Source organism: Amblyomma americanum, chromosome 9 (genome assembly GCF_052857255.1).
Source record: "Amblyomma americanum isolate KBUSLIRL-KWMA chromosome 9, ASM5285725v1, whole genome shotgun sequence".
In the NCBI taxonomy this organism is placed as follows: domain Eukaryota; kingdom Metazoa; phylum Arthropoda; class Arachnida; order Ixodida; family Ixodidae; genus Amblyomma; species Amblyomma americanum.
Window position 1 is genome coordinate 68771373 of NC_135505.1, and position 7251 is coordinate 68778623.

The following is a 7251-nucleotide window of genomic DNA, read 5'->3' on the forward strand; positions in this document are numbered from 1 at the left end:
AACATGGCTGCTGTACTTCGTTTTAGCGTTTTCCTTAGTTAATTACTTAGGTTCTTTCACCGCCTTAAATTTGATGCTTCAGGTGAGAGCACACTTTTTGTTGTCTGTCACTCGAGACGCCACATACTAACTGGCAGTTGCTGTATGCGCAAATTCTTAGCCCGGAAAAGAATTGTTAAAATGCTTTCCTGAAAGCTCGCGTTCTTAAGTTGAAATGTGGAGAGATAAGATTATCGCTTCTCGATTGAGGAGAGACCAAAAAACAATTTCTTGTCAACCGAAATAAGGATCGAGCGTTATACCCGTCAAGACAACATGAAAGATTTTTTACGGCGCAGGTTGAGAGCATCGCTTTGATTCCCGCAACAAATATGCACAATAAATGTTGCACACGTTGCTGCCACTTTTTTAACCGATAAATGGCGGAAGCATCTCCTGGTAATATACGCGTAACTTAATGATATAATTTTTCGCTTCCTCGCACCAGAACATCAGTACAAACAAACCCCCGAAAGCCATATTTCAAAACTCTTCTACATTAGAACAACTTCAAAGCGTATTATTGAAGTAAAAGACTCCACACAACTGCTTTCTTCAGATATAAGCCAGGTCGTGTTCTGCCCTGCTTATGCACCGAAGAAAATCCCATCACCGGAGGTATAGTTAGAAAAGAGTCGATGAAATGAAACGAAATTTTTTCTAGCGATACATTACGGGAGCATCTCTACCCTTCAGCGTGGCGGTGGCACGTGATGGTGGCGGAGACATGTGACAGCGCCGCAAACGCCACGTGGTCACGTGGTTGGTCAAGTGACGTGCCACGTGGTGCGTAGCAGCTGATGCTGCCGGCGGCGCGGCGCGCGGCGAAACCGAGCTGCAACAGCTCAGCACATGCGCCGTGTCAAGTGGGACGAAGATGAAGAAGGAACGCCCAGCGAAACGGAGCGGCGAAAGTCTTGACTTTGCAACTCAACTGAGCAAGTTCCACTCAGCCAGCTGTAGCTATCGCGTCACTCCAAAATTAGCCAGAGCGAAATCACCGTCACTTTTTTATCCCGTATTCTGCACAATTCTCATGTCTGCTTTCGGGTACATTGCAGGAAATGCATAACAATGGGACCACGTCGCCCAGGAGTGTCAATACCGCTGCGGGTATTCCCTGTGCACGCCTCAGTGAATCACTTAGTATAACCGAATACCACAACGGTTCTAAGCTAATACGCTCTTTTTATCTCATATCAGGAGCCTTCTATGTTCTCTTAAGTCTAGGAAGCGTTGAAAGGAGCAGTCTAATCTTAGAACCGTTCTTCGCGGCTCATTAGGCAAACAGGCACTCGGAGCGACGAGGCGCTACCTTTACGCGCCTGTGTGGAGAGTATGCTTCTAATTTTAGCAATATATTTGTCCAAACTGCAAAAAGTAGCTGTGCTTTAACTACTGTTGAGACTGGTTAGAGAGTTAAAGCTGTGCTGTATCGGGTAACTAGTCGCGGCTTAGTGTTTGTGACGTTGAGTGCGTTCTGGAGAACTGTCAGCACCGGGGCTCGTCGAAGCGCCTGCGTCTTCATTCCCGTTCATGTCGCCCGTTCATGAACGCCTCAGTACACAACTCGAAGATACGTTTCTAAGACATCTGTGCATTCACTAGACGCGCGCCACCTGCTGGACCATCGCCGTAGATTGCAGTGGTTTCTGTGTCTGCCGCATGATGGCGCTACGACTGCACGCCTTACACGAAGGGAATGCACCGGAAACGGCCTTCGCTGCTCGCTTAATTTGGAAGTCTACAATTTTCCTGCTCATAATTGAAATTATTCTTGCACGCCTCTGTACATATCTCGAAGATACTTTTCTTAGAGGTCTGCGCATCCACCTCACGCGCCTTCATTCACTTCGAAGAGTCGAATAGTCGCGGCGTTAAGGATTTGGTAGCTTAGCGGGTTTGATTTCAATGAAAAAAAGAAAAACAAACATTATTGGCGGAATGGAAGCACCCCCATATCTCATGCCGGAGGTCCGGGTTTGATTTCGACCCACAACACAGTTTTTTCTGTTTTTATATTAACTGAGGCCGCTTCCAGGTAATTCCTGCAGACACAGCGATTGCGGCTTCTCTATGCTAGTAAAGCTTTCGCTTTGAAAGTGAATGCACATCGATAACTTTGTATTTCCATTTTCAGGGACACTTAGTAATGTGCGCTCGTGTTGCATTTTTGGCGCGTACTTTTATTGCACTCGATGGCTTGGCAGGACGACCTATCGGTCTAGCAACCTAGCATTCTTTACATCTCAGTTGCAGCGGCAGCACCAAATGTCTGCTGTGGCACTGTGAACTCGATGTCCCCGCAGCAGCAGCCGGAGACGCGCTGCTGCGCAATGGCAGATAGGATTGCTGTGCACTGAAGCATACGTTCAGGTCGATGGTCGAGGAAAGGTAGCATGGAGGTAGCATTGTGTCCACCTCAAAAGAAGAATGCTCCTTAGGAGGCTCCAAAGTAAAGCGCATTTAAGGACAGCCCGTAAATCTTAAGGCATCTTCAGTCAGGCGTGCAGCGGTCCAAAATTTGACCTCTAATGCCTAATAAGATTCGCTTAAGTTTTACTGCGGAAATTCACCGTTTTTCGGCAACTTGCTGCGGTGAACTAACACACAACATCAGGGATACACTGTAAAACCTAGACCACTGTGAGTTTAAAGAACAATTAATGCTAGTATATCTGCTGTCTCTTTTGTGCTCCCTTGAACCTGAAACAACAAACGGGCTGCCTAAAACGCGTTTTCATTTATTATCAATACCTACATTGCCTGGATGGACCTTACAGTAATAGGGAGGTATTCTTAAAAATGGTAATCAGCAAGAGCAACCCGTACATGCAATCATGAACACTATGTTTGCAGAGGCCGTGGGCACTAACAGGTGAACAACACTCAAAAACAGCACCTCAAGAAGAACGAAGACATGCTATTACTTATATTTAGGGCGCCAGTACAATGGAACAGATGTTGAACATGAAACACAACAGGTGAGTAGAAAAATATGAAGGAGACAACGTGATAGTGTGTTCGGGTAGATCATTCCAGTCAGATATGGTTTGGGGAAGAAAGTGTATTTAAATAATTTTGTCCTACAGCTATATTTCAGGGTATTCATTTAGTAATCCATTCGAGGAGACATATAAGTTGGTGGCTTCATGTACTATCCTGTGCAAATGTGTACGTGACGTGGGTGCGGAAAAAAATATATTTCGGCACAGTGAGGCCCTAGCCAATATTCTTAAATGTATGAAGGTGCTCGGGGCCAACAGTCTCCTTCTTCTGGTAGCAATATCAGGCGACTTCGTAGTGAGGTACCGCTACTATAAACGCTTTTCCAAGAAATCCCGTCCTGGAAACTATTGTTGCCGATAGTACATGTCTTTATCAATGCCTGTTCTGCCTTCAAATATGTTATACAAAAAACTTGATCTAATATATTGCTCTCTATGTTCTAGTAGCAGCCAACTGAGCTTATTCAGAACAATTGTAGAACTTCTAATTAATTCATAGTCACCTGATACAATCCAGACTGCACATTCTGGACACGCTCAAGCTAATTTGTGTTTTATTTCGTGCAGGGGTGCCATGCGCAGTAACCACATTCGAATATTGTACAGACATTAGTTAGGCACAATTTTTTTTTTCTAGAGGGGTTTCCCAGAAATTTTGTTCTATAAATATAAGCACGCTGCGCGATCTTGATGGTAAGTAGTGAATGTGGGTGTTCTAGGGCATATCATTGACAAACTTTAACTGACAGGTATTTGTAATCGGAAACTGTAGGCAGTCATGTGCCACCCAGAAAATAGAGATTGACTTTCGGACATATTTTTGTGAATATGACTTTGATGTAATTTGAAATTAAAAGGGTAATTTCCAATCCTGGCTCCAAGATAAAACGCAATGAAGGTCCTTTCAGAACTGTCTCTAATTATTTCACATTGGGTATAAGGATAGGCACAACAATCGTCGGCATGCAATGTGATTGAACTGGACAAATATGTTGATAAATTCATGACAGAGGTCAAAAAGACCAGCAGACTTAAAATCGACCCATGTGGCGCACCTCATCACACTGGTGCTTCTGTTGAGTTACCTCTGTCTTGCTCTACGCACTGTTTTCGTTCACTCAGGTATGCCCTACCCATGTAAATAACGTATTCAATTTTAACGGGAGATAACTTCTCTAAAGGGGCTGTGTGATACACAACCAAAATATACTTTTCTAAAGTCTGAAAATACGCACTCCTCTTCATCACCATGTTTTACTGATTCGGCAATGTCGTGCGTAAATTCTATCGATTGCGTGTCAACTAGAAGCGATTTTGCGAATACACTTTAAGTTCTGCAAAAAAATTATTCCTTTTATGATGATCAAGTAACGTACAGTAGATTACATGCTCAAGAGGTCTATAGATTACGCTTGAAATAGAAATGTGGCTGTAGTTGCTTCTGCTTGCATTATTTTAATGTATGTGCGTAGGAACCATATTTTCCTGTTTAAAATCAAGGGGTAGTTCACCCACTTCAATTGACTTTGTGAATGACGTTTTGGGATAAAAGAAAACAGAAAAAGCATTTTTTAAGATGTGATTTGAAGTTCGATCGGGACCAGGTAATTATGCCATGGTGAAGATATGTAGCCGTAACATAACAATATGCTAAGTAGAGGTTATGTCACTCATGAGCACGAAACTGTAATTTTCTGGTGCCTCTATCACTGTAATAGTCGAGTGTGAGAAAAACTAGTGGAAGTTTGAATTGAAATATTGTGCCTTTATTTCAGGATTTCCGCTAAAGTTCACACAATCAATAATACCCGCAACCATGCTTTTACTGCATTTCTTAATTTTTACATATTTAGATACTTCTTTTGGTTTGTTCCTAAATTTTAACGAAGGCTCTGCATGTACAGGCTTTTAGCGCGCCTTGTTTTCTTAATAGCAACAATACTTAAACATGAATTTCCTCTACTGGGAACACTGGCTTTAAAACGTCGCAGCCCGATGTTCAGCAGCATCTAATGGTTGAAAAATATTCATTTAGCCAGGGTAGGAAAATCTGGGCCGAACAGGTGCCATCGACTTCTGCAGAAATCCTGTTTCGCTTCTGCAAACTTCTGCAGCGCAAGTTTTCTGCTGCTAGGGCAAGGAAACCGCCTCTGCGAAGCGCAAGGTGGAATGACATGCTTCTTCCTGTTGATATCATCACCCTGTAAACCTAAGCAAAATAGTTCGTAATGTCGGCTGTTCGAAACAACTTAGAAAATTTGGCAGAATCGTGCTCTAAGGGGCAAGCAACCAAACGCTGACACTTCGGTAAATTTTTCACATGTGGCTTCAGTTTCGCGTAGTGCTAACCCAGTATTTCTTGAGTGCTTTACTTGCCTACATCGACTAAATTTGCTGTAAATTCTACAAAACATTTTATTCTGCACTGAGACTACGTCTTGGTGTTGGACGAGAGTGGTAGCCTCTAGCTAACAGTCTTATTATGCACTGCTACAGAATCAGGAAGCTGTAGTTAATATTCGCCACGTCGCAAATATTATCAGTGTAGTCGTCTATTCAAAATACGCCTTGCGGGTTTTCGGCAATGAAATTCGCTCCATCAGTTCCAGTTCGTATGGGTAGGTTTTTAAAAGGAAGATTAAAAGCGTTTTTTTTTTTGCAGCTCTCAAGGAACACATACGTGGGCACTTCTATAAATATGAATATTTCTTGAAAGATCATGGACTAATTCTGGTGAAATAAAATCAAGGTGCTTGGAACATTTAGATGGCATTCTCCGTCACGAGAAGAAGAATCAAGTAATATGAGCTCATGGCATCGCAACATATCCCCTGCACTTTTGTGCTGCAAACATAAGCAGGCGCATCTGGTTACGCGTTTTGTTTGTTTTGCGCTAGACGCATGAAATACATCGAACAGCTATATTTTTGTTCTTTGGAGCACGCTCCACAATTGCGCTTCCTGTTTCCTTGCTTCCGCTCTTCCAGCGAGAGCTCACTTTTTTGTGTTCGTGTATTCGCTTGTGTCCGGACCTCGATAAAAATAATTTTTTAGCACTAATAAAAAAATATTAACTGCGTCATGTTCTATACAGGTTACATTGTGCAATCAACGCTGTTTACATAGCCGCGTAAATAGGATAGCCGGTGCTGTCCATGTGCTTGGAAGAAAGAGACGATGAAGAATCGGAAGGGGGCATTAGCAATTAGCAGATAGCATGAGTTGATATTAATGGCTTACGAGAGAGCCTACCGCCATTTCCAGAGGTGTAGAAGGGCATGATCATCGGGTTGAAATAGATCACCGAAGTATTTGCAAGCAGACTCTTCATGTTCTATCGCGATGCAAAGTTTACGGCATACCAGTGTGCGCAAATATAATTATCTCGCGACAATGACATAATGCAGTAGACTGTAATCTCCGAACTTACGAGGGGACAAGCATTCTCTAACCGCTAGTGGCAATACCACACGACTTGGTCTTGACCCAGTGCTGAAATAGTCTTTTTTTCAGATCATGCGTAGCTTTTCATGTCAATAGTATGTCCACGAATAACTTGCATTTCAAACATACTTCGCAGCTAGGTGGCTATGTTAATATTTGTTTCTTCGCGTGAGCATAAGTGGAAGTAAAATAGCATAGGAAGAAATTGGCAGTGGCTTAGCTCGGCTATGCCAGGATATACGTAGCGAGAGGTACGTTTCCCTGGCTGGGGTTGTTGTGGTCACTGTATGTTTACCAATGAGAGACATTGGGTATACACATCTTTTATTCATTTTGCTTGGCAGAGACGAGGACTGCCCTATGATATGTGAAGTAGCATGCAGCGGCCTCAATTTTGTCGATACAGTATTTCGATTTCATAGAGCCTCAGTAGTATACAAGCTCTATAGTAGTTCCCAATTGTGTGGCCTGGACGTCAGGGTCCGAAGCTAAATGAAATTGAAACTTTTCTGTCACCACAGACTAAGAGAGTCCTGTTACCTGTTGAAATCACCCAAAGTCAGACTCAACTGTGAAACCATGCCGTAGGTTCAGAAGTGCAAGATGCCGGGCTAGTTGGTAATCCATGATGAAAAAACAACGCAAGGAACGAGACGAAAACACGAAGGAAGAAGACACAGACACGGGCGCTGACTAACAACTGACTAACAGTTGTTAGTCAGCGCCCGTGTCTGTGTCTTCTTCCTTCGTGTTTTCGTCT